The sequence below is a fragment of the Taudactylus pleione genome, unplaced genomic scaffold (assembly GCF_031769625.1).
Source record: "Taudactylus pleione unplaced genomic scaffold, aTauple2 ptg000969l, whole genome shotgun sequence".
NCBI lineage: Eukaryota > Metazoa > Chordata > Amphibia > Anura > Myobatrachidae > Taudactylus > Taudactylus pleione.
Genome location: NW_028285370.1, coordinates 1,416,560 through 1,430,087, shown reverse-complemented (window position 1 = coordinate 1,430,087; position 13,528 = coordinate 1,416,560). Strand labels below are relative to the sequence as shown.

The 13,528-nt window shown below is 40.3% G+C and overlaps 1 protein-coding gene across 1 annotated transcript in view; it reads right to left on the bottom strand.

Moving 5' to 3' along the window:
- Positions 1 to 13,528, bottom strand: part of ERI3 (ERI1 exoribonuclease family member 3) — a 235,370-nt gene that overhangs the window by 138,573 nt on the left and 83,269 nt on the right. The window lies entirely within an intron of this gene.

The window sequence follows — 13,528 nt, the reverse complement described above, 5'->3', positions numbered from 1 at the left end:
CCGGATGTCAATACGAAAACATTTAATTCTGACGTGACGCGCAAAAGGGCCACGTTGTCCATGAGCAGGTCTCCAGCTAGGTCAACTGCAGCCACATTAAGTGTCTGTCCCTAAGCTTTATTATTGTCATACCAAAGCAAACTCTTACCGGAAATTGGACTCGTTTGAAATTAAACAATCGTTTTTCACATAAATAAAATTTGAAAGGTTAATAAGAAAAAAAAAAAAGGAAGAATAACTCGACAATTTTGTATCAGTAAACAGGACTTACATCAATATTTCTGGAGAAGACAGATGATACAGATGATATGTATCAACCTCTACATGGTATAAAATAAAGTCCATTGTTGTGATATACCTTTAGCAATTTAGGCAACGTTAGCCAAAAATGAGCTCAGACGTCCATTTTTTCATGGACTTGCTCGGCTCCTCTTTGTCATACATTATTGTATCATACACATAAACCTTCCTCAAGAAATACTCTATAGAATAGTGAATACTGCATCAAAATCTGTCCAGTGGTTCTCGAGATTAGCCCAAACAGACAAATGCCTACCAGGGACTTTTAAAAAAAAAAAAAAAAAATTATGTATAGATAAAAGTAACCTTGTGCAGCTAACCATTACATGCAATAAATATATATAAAATGTTGCGCTAATTATTAAAGAGGTCTGGCATGTGAATTAAACAGTCAAATACTTTATATAAAGTCATTTATTGCACAATGTGACAGTAAAAAGGTTGGTTTCTATTATATCAGTGTATATAATCCTATAAAAAAAAAAAAATCACAATAAAATCACAATAAAATGGCATAAAAAAAAAACTATTAAGACAAAATATAGAGAGAAAATATAGAGAGAATATATAACGTCTCTTATGTTTAATGACTTAGTGTGAAAGCTCACCACAGCAGATTTTCTCTTTTTTGGGTGTAATCGATATTGTATTCAAGTAGATTTGTAAACAACAATTTCCAAAGTCCTGTTATTGCTGACCCGGTTAACAGGATCTCCTGGGTTAAATTCACCTTAGTGCCTTGAACCTGTGTAAGACCATTAGCACAGGTGCATAAAATGCTGTGCCGTTTAGCTACGCACTCAGTTTGTTATTGTCTGGGGACGTGGCACGAGTGGCTAGCATGTACAAATGCGTTTACTTGTCACCAGTCTGGTGGTTGAAATCTCCCCCTTACATAGAGTCGCTATTCCTAGTGTCACCATGCAGCATGTGTGTAGGGGTAATCCTCTGTGGCTAGAGGTCAGCAAAGTGATGTCTCCAGGCAAGTTGTCATCCACACTTGTAAAGGAACAAACGGGGTGTCTCTAACTGGTTCTGCTCAGTTTTCTGGTAGCTTTTCCAAAGAGAGCGCCCAGAAAACAGAGCGAAACCGGTTAGCCACACCGTTTGTTCCTGTACAAGTGTGGATGACAACTTGCCTGGAGACATCACTTTGCTGACCTCTACCCACAGAGGTTTACCCCTACACACATGCTCCATGGTGACACCAGGAATAGCGGATCTGTGTAAAGGTGTGTACACACGATAAGATATTTCTGAACGATAACGTTCAACGATAAGTCGTTCATTTTTATGCTGTGAACGACCAACGATGGGCATTCCCACATGGACGATAATGATATCTATGGTCGTCCGTACATGCACGCCAACTTGGACAATTTCAGCATGATTTACATGTTCAGAGATGTGGCAGGATGACTTCATTGAAAGATATCTGGCAGTGTGTACACCCAATATCGTTTGTCCTGCACTACAGAAAAGTTCAAGGGAAATTGTTCAGCAATACAGTTGGTTGTGCAGATCATACCGTGTGTATGCAGCTTTAGGGGGAGATTTCAACCACCGGAGTGGTGACAAGAAAACGTGGTTGTACATGCTAGCCACTCATTGACTGGGGACGTGGCATAACAAACTGAGTACACAGCTAAAGGGCACGGCATTCACAGGTTCAAGGCACTAAGGTGAATTTAGCCCAGGAGATTCTGTTAACCAGGCCAGCAATAACAGGACTTTGGAAATTTCCTCCTTTAAAAATTAATTTGTGGTTTACAGATCTACTTGGATACAATATTGATTACACCCAAAATAGAAAAAATTTGCTGTGGTGACCTTTCACACTAAGGGCCTGATTCAGAGCCGGATGCTCTGACCAGAGTGCTCGCTCTGAATCAGGGCCCTCCGCCATTAAGATGGAGCGTCCTCCTGCATATACGAGCGTCCAAAAAGATGGTCGCGATGGTCTTGACCATCGGACTTGCGATGGAGACCCTGCGGTAGGGTCTATCAGAGCCAAAATCACTCCCACTGACATCACTAGTGATGTCAGTGGGGCCGGCTTCAGACAGTAGGCGTTCCCATGGGAACGCCTCCGTCTGGCAGGCACGCCCCCTGCACGCCCACCAAAGGGGGCGTGCTGTCAATCAACATCGACAGCACACCCCCTTTGGTGCGAGACCCGGAGCGACAGCTTGGCTGTCGCAGTCCGGGTCTCTCGCATGCGCACGACGGAGCTCCCTCCGTCGTGCGCATGTGCAGTGGGGAACATCGACCCACTTGTGAGCGTACTGCCGCTTGCGAGTGGGTTTGAATGACCCCCAAAGTCATTAAAGGGGGACCAATTTAAAGACCCCCATAAGAGACATTACATTTTCTTTTTGTCTTAATGTTTTTTTTATGCAGTTTTCAATTTTTTTTGTAGGAATATACACTGATACAATACTAACTGGTTGCAACCTTTTTACTGTTACACTGTACAATAAATAGCTTTATATAAAAGTGTTTTAGAGTATTTGAGTATTTAATTCACATGCCAGACCTCTTTAACAATTAGTGCAAAAGCTTTTATATATTTATTGTTGTACTGTGTCTTTTTGGATACAGATTTGTGTGCAGTCACAGACACAATAGTATCTGCAGCTGTAAGACATAGAAAAAAAAAAACTTGGTGAAATCATATTTATACTATGGTTTAGTATGCGCGCCTGATTTGAGTTTGTTTTAACTATTACATGCAGGCAGAAAAGTCCCTAATGGCCATGTAGCAGTCTCAAAGAAGCAGAACATTAAAAAAAAAAAAAACAACATTACTGATACACCCGGTACCTTTCTTTAGAATGGCTGTTAGCACCTGATACGATTATGTCTGCCCAACCAATCCTCTACTGCTCCAGGACGGCGTGAAGTGGAGGGAAGGCTAGGTTTCCTGGCGTTGCCAGCCCTGGGTAATGGAACAGGTCAACGAAGGGGCATTTAGTCAAGTGTACAAAGGATGGCGTAGGCCGGAATACGGACCCGGACACTGCCTGAAGGCTGTCATGTGACAGCAGGTAGAAATGTCATTGCAATAAAAAGAGGACTACAATGGTAGGATGTTGGCTAGGTATACTATGCTCGTTATTGCAGACTATAAAACGCATGGTATAATATGCTGGTCATTGAGGACTATAATAGGAAAGATATACTGTGCTCATATTGCTGACTATAAAACGCACGGTATAGTATGCTGGTTAATGAGGACTATAATATGCTTGATAAACTATGCTTGTTATTGCTGGCTATAAAACGCATGGTATAATATACTAGTGATTGAGCACTATAATATGCTAGATAAACTATGCTTGTTATTGCTGGCTATAAAACGCATGGTATAATATGCAGGTCATAGCGGACTAGAATATGCTAGATATACTATGCTTTGTATAATATGCTGGTTACTGAAGACTACAATATGTTAGATATGCTATGCTTGTTATTGCTGAATTTTAAAACACTTGGTATAATATGCTATATATACTATGCTAGTTATTGCTGGCTATAAAACACTTGGTATATACTGGTCACTGAGGACTATAAGCTAGATATACTATGCTAGTTATTGTTGGCTATAAAACACTAGGTATATGCTATATATACACTATACTAGTTATTGCTGGCTATAAAACACTTGGTATAATATGCTATATATACTATGCTAGTTATTGCTGGCTATAAAACACTTGGTACATGCTGGTCACTGAGGACTATAATATGCTAGATATTGTTGGCTATAAAACACTTGGTATAATATGCTATATATACTATGATAGTTATTGCTGGCTATAAAACACTTGGTACATGCTGGTCACTGAGGACTATAATATGCTAGATATTGTTGGCTATAAAACACTTGGTATAATATGCTGGTCACTGAGGGCTATAATATGCTAGATATACTATGCATGGAATAATTTGCTGGTCACTGAGGACAATAATATGCTAGATATACCATGCTTGGTATAATGTGCTGGTCACTGAGGACTAGAATATGCTAGATATACCATGCTTGGTATAATATTCTCGTCACTGATGACTATAATATGCTAGATATACCATGCTTGGTATAATGTGCTGGTCACTGAGGACTAGAATATGCTAGATATACCATGCTTGGTATAATATTCTCGTCACTGATGACTAGAATATGCTAGATATACCATGCTTGGTATAATATTCTCGTCACTGATGACTATAATATGCTAGATATACCATGCTTGGTATAATATGCTGGTCACTGAGGACTAGAATATGCTAGATATACTATGCTTGGTATAAACTTCTGGTCACTGAGGACTATAATAGGATGGGCACACATTACGCTTATCATTACTGGCTATAAATACACTGGGCATGTGATGCTGGTTATTGAGAACTATAATATGCTGTACATTGTACAGTATGATATGCTAGCCACATTAGCTGTAATATGCTGCTAGCTGAAGGACATAACGGCATATAAGCATAAGCCTGTGATGCTACACGCACAGATTTCTGTATTTATGTGTACAAATATCTACCAACTGCAAACTTTTAAAGCCAGATCCAAACTTTTGGAGAAATGTGCTGAGGACTTGGCAAGATTATCAGCGAGCTACAGAGCATAAAAGACGACTTTATGTTGACCCCAAAAGGCAAATTTCAGAAGCCAAAACTTCCACATCCCCCTTTAATGTGAGAACGTCTGTTCTATCACGCCCAATAAACATTAGTCTGCGCTCAGAAAGAAAAATTGGGAGTAAGTATGAGTTAAATGTAGCATGCTTAAACCATTTTAAGAGCTCTTTATGCTGTAGGGGCACATTAAATCATCTTAATGTTAATTACAGATCAATGGATATTTATCTGAAGTTATAATAATTAAACAAAATGCGGTGGGCTCCATGGATCACAAGGTCCCCGAAGCACAAGACACGAGGCGGAGAGGGTGACAGAGGAAGATTTACAAGGAATCTCTTCATTCATTGTGAGTTATGATCTCCGTATGTCATCGGGATAAATACAGTCACATCGCCAGCCTGACACGCTACGTAAACAAGCAAAGCCTGTACATACACAAATGGCCCGGCATAGCTAGAACACACACAAATACATATATACACACACAACTTTGTCACCCTATTCAGACCCGTCTGCCACCAAATTTAGACGTTTACCATTTAACGCATGGAGTGGAGTCAGCCTGAATATTTTTCAAATCTGCCAAAAAGTAAAAATATGGCACTTTACAAGGTAAAATACATGAAAATCTTATCAATAGCGAATAATCTAGAGAAACCTAAAAGAGCAGTAAGTTTACATAAATCTAAAGTATGCACTTTTTTTTAATTTAGTAATTAAAACTTCAGGTTAGTTCAATTTCTTTTTCAGTTTTTATTAAGAGGAAAAGAAAATTTACACAATTTTAGGTTTCTCCTATTTGTTGGTACCTTTACATACACTTTACATTGCACGGCGCCGAATTTTCCTATATCTGTAGATTTTTTAATTCATTCTTTTTATGTTCACGGCATCCTTCCCCACCATGCCTTGAATAGTATATGTACTGAATTTGGTAGCATTCTGCCCATTAGTTAGATTGACAGATATCTCTGAATAGGGAACCTTTAAATTCTTGTCATGGCATATGTGCATCTATATTATATATCTATATCAATCATCTGTCGATATATCGGTACTTCTGTATACGAGCAAGATGTGGCTGAAAGTTGTGTTGCTTTGGTTTGTTTCTGGCTTTTTTTTTTTTTTTGGGAGGGGGAGGTTGTGTCTCTGTTAGTGTGGTTGCCAAGTGGTGGTCTATGTGCAACAATATGATGCAGGCAGTTTGGGTGGGTGTATGGTAAACACGTGGATGGCAGTTGGGGGTCTCTGTGAAACCAGTGGCTGGCGGTAGTGGGTTCTCCCCCCTGCATAGCGCTGCGTGGGATAGTCAGCCACATCGTCTGATTGTACAAAAGATCATGCAATGAGGTAGACGACCCCGCAGGAGCAAGCACTACACGATGTAGTGCATACACTACACATTTTTAACGATTTGATGCTCCGATGTGTCGGAATCGGCCAAATCTGTAAAAATATTGTGTAGTGTGTAGGGGCCTTAAGGGGAGTCTCAGTGAAGTAGTAGTGGGAGAAGGTTCAGTGAAACACGTGGCTGGCAGTAGGGGGCTTCTATATATGGCAGTTGGGTAAGGATGATCTGTGTGTAAGAGGTGGATGGAAGTTGGGGGGGGTCATTAATAAACATGTGGCTTGTAGTTGGTGAGGTGGATATCAGTTGTGGGCTCTCTGTACAGTATTTGATGGTAGTTGGTCGATCTCTTGGAAACAAGCGGCTCTCAGTTTGGTGGGGTCCCTGTCCAACAGGTGGCTGGTAGTTGGGAGTAGGAATCTGTGCAAGAGACAATTTAAAAAAGAAAAATGGAAATATGGGGGTGTCCGAGAGAGAGATCGAGAGAGTGTGAGTGTGTGTGCATTACACCAGCCCCATAAGAGTCATATAGTATTCTAATAACTTGTTCTTATTTTTTTTTTTTTATGTAATTTAGGTCTGTTAACTTTAAAAACTAAAAAAAAAAGTTGATAACCCTAGTGTACAGCCACAGGTACACCAAAATAACTTAAGTGCAGTTTGCTAAAAGAACTAATAAAAAAAGACAATCAAAAAAAAAAAAAAAAACCTTTCCCAGAATAAATATTTACATTTTTAGTACTATGTTTTTGTCTAAGAGTCCAGTCCTTTCTGGTAATGTCAGAACAGGCCACCAAATCTCTGCCTGTGGCTTCTCAATTCAAAACATCACCTGTAAATCCAAATAGAAACCTTAAATGAGTAACACTGTTGTCTTGACAGTAGGCAGAATGGAACATATTGCATTACAATGAGCATTTAGCTTTTATTTACACACGATAAAAATCAAGTGTCGTGTAAATTGCAGAGTATAAAACAGATCAAACGTATAATGTGCGAGACGACTGCGAGAGACCGCCCAGGTCTTGTTAGGCTTCAAAGTCTCCTGCCATCATCGAGTCCAATCTCACTGTAAGAATCAGCAACGGACACAAAAAGTAATAAACATACCCTGCTTCGGAGAAGGGGAGAAAGAGAGCTTCAGTTCCCAAACCAATATTGAGTTAGGTCGACAATAGCCTCTAGCGGGTGGAAATAAAGGAGGTGGCGGGGTATTTATTTCACCTCGCCCCCGTGCCTCATCAGATCTTCAAGATATACAGTCGGCGGCTGTATTCAGATTCCCAACTTGAAGAGTAAGTAAGGGAAAGGCCAGTAAGCTCATATCCACCGGCTCTCTCCGATCATCTTTTGATTTAATGGTTCCTATTCCAGTGCTGACAGTTAGGTATTTCTACCCCATAGATTATAACTCACGCTGGGCTATTATTCAACTCCTGAGCCCCAGCCTGCTGCATCTATCCCAAACATAATATCCTTCATGCATATATTATCTGTCTGCCTATTATCCGGAATGATTTCGGAATTAAATTTCAGGCCAGCAATATTGGCTCTAAGAGCGGCTCACTTTATGGTCTAGTCAAAGGTTAGAATACCAATCAAACTAACACTAGCGATGCACTGAGACATTTTAATATTCCAAAACCCGGTAATTGTAAAAGGACATAATATTTTTTCCCTGATTACCCCAAAGGCAACACATGTTAACAAGACGAAAAGGAGGGAATGAAAAGAGATTTTAGAGTTCAGTTTTTTCTCGGAGGCGTATTTAGGAGAAGAAAAAGAAGCGAGAACCAATTTCTTTTTCTGCAGCCAGAATAAAAAAAGGTGCAGCGTAATTTATTTCATCAGCCTTTTCCCTGCGTCGCAGCAGCTTTTGCTCTATATTGTTCTGCATCACTTCTATTAGGGTGAAGGTTTTATGTCTAATTGAAAATTAGCCGGATTCATAACAAATCTCCTCGGCCAGAAGAGACGGCGACAGATTTCCACTGCTTTGGCTGTTAATTACATTGTAGCTACAGAGTATATACACTCGCGCAGCACATACTTATGCACTCATTACCTGTAATTATGTTTACTCTGCAATTAAACATTAATTAAATAATTTGCTCTCCTACATATTATCATCCAAAGTACGCTGACCCTTGTAATTGTGTATTAATTTCACGTGATTATGTTTACTGGAGGTGTTATTTCACATTGTCTTATTAATTAGAGTGTCGGAAACACATACAACAGCTAATAAACTTTCCTGATTAAAGCCCGGCCGCTCCAGCGCTGGAAGGAATTAGCCGCGCAATCCGCTGGCAAAGCTTCAGATGCAGGCGCTTCGGACATCAGGACACTCTCCAGACAAAATTTGCTTTCTTGCATTTATATGTAAGGCACGGACCGGTTACACAGTTAAATCCATTGGATAGAAAAATAAAGAGCCGGACAGTGTTTCTGCTACCTTTTGGCATGCGATATCAACTGGATTTATAGCATCTATTGTTTTAGGGGTTTTTTTCCTCTGTATCACACCACACAAAAAATGTCTATCATAATCTGTGCTGTATTTTATTTTATTGTATACTCTCAAAACTGCAATGTGTGCAGACAAAAACATTTAGCAACGATATAAAATGAATTATGTACAGCAGTGTTAGGCAGCCTGTCGCTCTAGCTGTTGTTGAACTACTTCATCCAGCATGCCCACCAGGCTGTGCAGGATATTAAACAAATGTAGGATGAAAAAATTGCCATTTTTGCCAATATTTTGAAATTATTTTTTTTTTTCGGGATTGGTTTTAAATTCCAAAATTCCAATTTCACACTTTCTTGGAATGAATATTTTTATCCTGGTCTCCTTGTTCCCTGATACATTTTGCATCACACAAAGCACAGAGCTAGTGTTTTCATCTTGTGTATTAGTGCAAGATAAGAACTCTCTGGGTGCATGTTCTTGGTTATTGACACACCTTATTCCGCTGCGTTAGTTATTCCCACTTTTTTTTTTTTAAATGTGCTTGCCTTATATAATTAATTAACTATTGACGAAAGTCATGCAAGACAAATGGATAACATCTGTCTGTACGGCATATTCTACAGTGCTGTATACAAACAAGATCTAATGTTGGATGGCAACTGCAAAAAATAAAATAAAAAAATAAAAAATGTTTTTTAAGTGACCAAATGAATTGTCGCTTTTTCCACTATTCTGATTTAGGATAGATATACACACATACATATTTATTTATTTTATTTTTTTTGAAGTGCACATTGCTTGCTTACTTTCCCTCAAGATGTAAAAGAAAAAAAAAAGTCCAAAAACGAAACAGTTGCACAAAAAAAAAAAAAAAATCAGAGCTGAATGTGCAAGTAGCCACATACAGTTTTCCTCTTGCAGTAACAAAAAAAAAAATCATCACCTGGGACTGAATGATAACACACTACCTTTCACATATTATTGTGGCCCTCTCTGTCACATCATATTGCCACGCCCATAGATACTGTGCCACATCATCAATGCTAGAGTGAACGCTCCTATACGGGCACGGAAAGTCACGCTGTCACATTCTAAACAGACCTATAAAATGCAGTAAAGCCGCATGGGAATATCCCTCACTGTTTTGTGGAGAATTTCATAAAATAACTGAAGACCAGGAAAGCGATGCACAGTGCAATGTCTGGTCTCTACTGCATACAACAGCCCATCATCTGTCATTGCTTGTCATGCCATGTCAGAAAAATTGCAAGACGCTGGTGACTGTGCCAGTAGCTCCAGACAAATGGGGAAGGGGCATGGATTCTTCCTCCAGGGAGGGAAAGAAGGTGGGTGGAGGCTTGGCGCCCAGCTCTTGATTACACAAGTCACAGCCCAGGTTACTTGCTTCGCCAGCTACAAGCTGCTATCCGCTCAGCAAAAGTTTACTGAACTTCAAATGGCGATGTGTAATGGTCAGTGAACTGCACAATGCCTCAGTGTGCCTTCACATTGCATTTACACAGGGCCAGCAATCAGCGAGCAGATCTGCTGTGACAGCACATGACAATCACGTCTCTCAGACAGACGGGGCACGGACATGCGGCATGTGCTTGGCTAGTATGTAAAAACAAGACTGCCTCATGGCAGCTATTAACAAATACAAGGAGCCAGGTTCAGGTTTAAGCATTTAATGCACTTATCCTAAATGATAGGGGGGAAAAAAAAAAATTCTGAAAACGAACGGCAACTGTTAAGCTGGGTACACACCTAGACGAACAGGCGACCCAGCAATGCGATGTAACAATATAACGATGGTGCAATATATTGTTACATGTCTAATGTAAACTATACTGCATAGCCGGTGGTATCTTCCTATCTGATGTGGAGAACATCCGATGGGAAGATGAAAATACCCAACTCACCATACGACAAACTGGGTGGTTTTCAAGGTACACATTACACGGTGTCCGTTCCAATCTGACGCCGACGATATATTGTATATTGTGTACCCAACTTAAGAGACGAAACGCCTGTATTTAGATATATTGATTGTACTATTCTTACTTTCAGGCTTTACCCATCACTGGTGGTGCAATGTCAGGAGCAATCATTAAATTAGGTGCCGGCTGTCAATGACACTGGGAGTTAATGGGCTGGGCTTGTGACTTCCCCCTAGTTGTCGGTTGTGGTTAAGGGGAGTCAAAGATTGAAAATAAAAAAAAAAGGTATTTAATCTTCCTGTCAGACAAAGGCCCTGATACAGAGCCGGACGCTCTTTGTGAGCGCTCGCTCTGAATCAGAGCGGCCTGGTTTTTTTGGCCGGTCTCCAGGCCGCTCGCTAACCTGTGGGTGACCACCCACAGCTTTGGTGGGCGGCCTGGCGATGGTCACGACCATCGGGCTTGCGACGAGACCTTTGTGGTATGGTCTCGTCCACCACAAGCCCCAGTGAACTTCCTGCTGTAATAGAGCAGGAAGTTCACATCTGACATCACACCCCCCCCCCAACAAAGACAGCCGCCCCGTTTTGCTGCAAACCCCGAGCGAGTGAAGTTCTTACTCGCTCCGGGGCTCGCGCGTGCGCACTGCCCGGCCATCGACCCGCTTACGAGCACTATGCATTTGCGAGCGGTTCTGAATCAGACCCTAAGAACATTATTGCATTGCTTTGGCCATGTAATCCATTGAATTGCAGCACGAATGACATACATAACTGCAGAGTAAAGGTGGTAAAATTTAGGAGAAACAGAGGGCATATGCAAATGTTTGCGCTGGCTTTCTCCAAACCACCATCAAAACGTAGCGATCTTGTAGACAAACTGCCAATTAATGTGGCTGAAGGATTGATCAATGACGACAAATGTGTATTGGCTAATCATGGTGCATGCAGTAGATTCATGGCATTTACATCTGGGTTGTGGTCTAAGAGGAGTTTATTTATACCATGTTATAAGATCAGCATTTAGATCGCCACCTGGAAACAACATACCAAAGAGTTCCGCTTCCAGATCAGCTATGTAATCTGGTCACACATGAATTGCACATGCTACTATAAACTCGTTAATATATAGTGTACGAATCAGGACATTTGTATTTCTCTGAGCACTCCTGTGTCGCACAGGATTCAGAGAAGGCCAAATGTATGCAACAGACATAAGTCACAGAATGATGTACATAAATGTAAATTTGCTCATAAGGGAACTGATCACATCAAGCCAGCTTGATTTCCCTCTGAGTAAATTAGGAGGAAGAGAGTAGCAGCGAGTGATGGGGAGGGGTCTAAGATTAAGGAGCTAATCGTAAAGGATTGGATTAATGACAAAGGGCTATATCTAATGGTGCTTACACACACAACGATGTAAGTAATGAACGATTTTCGTTGAAAGATTTTCGTTCAGGTTTTCCCTTGAAAAAGTAAACGAAAATCGTTTTACAAAGTAAATGGTTTTTCTTTACTTAATAAACGATTTTCTGTGTGTTGAAGGAAAAATGTTGCAACTTCTATTGAAAATCGTTCAGTTGGCCAATCTTACTGAACTACAAACTACAATCGACAAACGTGAACACGCATGAACGATAATCGTTCATCGTTTTACACTGAACAATTTTTTGAACAGTAACGACGTAGTTATAGTTAAATCGTTCAAAAAAATCGTTGTGTGTGTACTCACCTTAAAGCTGCATACACAGACAACGATTGAGTAAATGAACGAAAATCAAGGGAAAATGAACGAAAATCGTTTATTAAAATCGTTCATTTACTAAATGTAATGAACGATTTTTTTGAACTACAAACGATTTTTGCATATTCCCTTACTGAAAATCGTTGAGTTGGTCAGTGTCACTGAACTACAAACGTGCATGAACGATAATAGTTCATCGTTTTAACTCAGAAAGTGAACAATTTTTTCAACGATTGAACGATAAACGATATCGTTAACGATAATCGTTCAAAAAATCGTGTGTATGCACCTTTAGTGTTCATTCTAGTACCCTGCGTGTAATAGGTTTGCCCTTCAAAATTAAAATTTGCCCTTCTCACTCATGTGCAGGGTGCTAGAATGAACACCATCAATAACCGTTAATAAAGGCTGAGGGGATTAGCTTCATCATCATAGTTTACTCAGAAGGCACCATAGATTTGGCAGCGCTGTATAATCAACAAAATATAAAAAGAATACAAATAAGAAAAAAAAAGAATCAATAAAAAATGAGATAACAAAAAAAAAAAATGGAACTACAACTAGTCAAAATTAGACTAGCCCAAAAGGATGAGGAAAGAGGCGGGATGGAGGGTCATGTTAGAGCTAACATTTAAGTGGGCTAGGGGTGGAGGAAAACAAGTGTAAGGGGCAGATGAAGCAAGAGTAGCTTAGGGTGAGAGTGTAGCGGAAATGAAGCAGGTGGAGCGTGAGAAGGAGCTGTCCAGGATGGTATGATGGGGGCAAAGTAGGTAAACGTGAAAAGAGGGGGAGCCACTGAGGGAGCACAGCGGGAGAGGAGGATTAGTTGAGCAACCTCATTCTGGACAGATTGCAGGGTGAGCAGACATGTGTCAAACCAGTGAGGTGGAGAATTTAAATAATCAAGGTGGGTGCTGACGGGAGCAGACGCGATGGTCATCATGGCTTCCAGGGAGAGGAAGTCAGATCTTAGCAATTTTGCAATAATGGTGATAGGCTTGGGCAGGGAACCTGGGATGCAATTTAGGCCACAGATTATTGCAAAAAAAAAAAAAAATGAAGAAAGTTTCACAA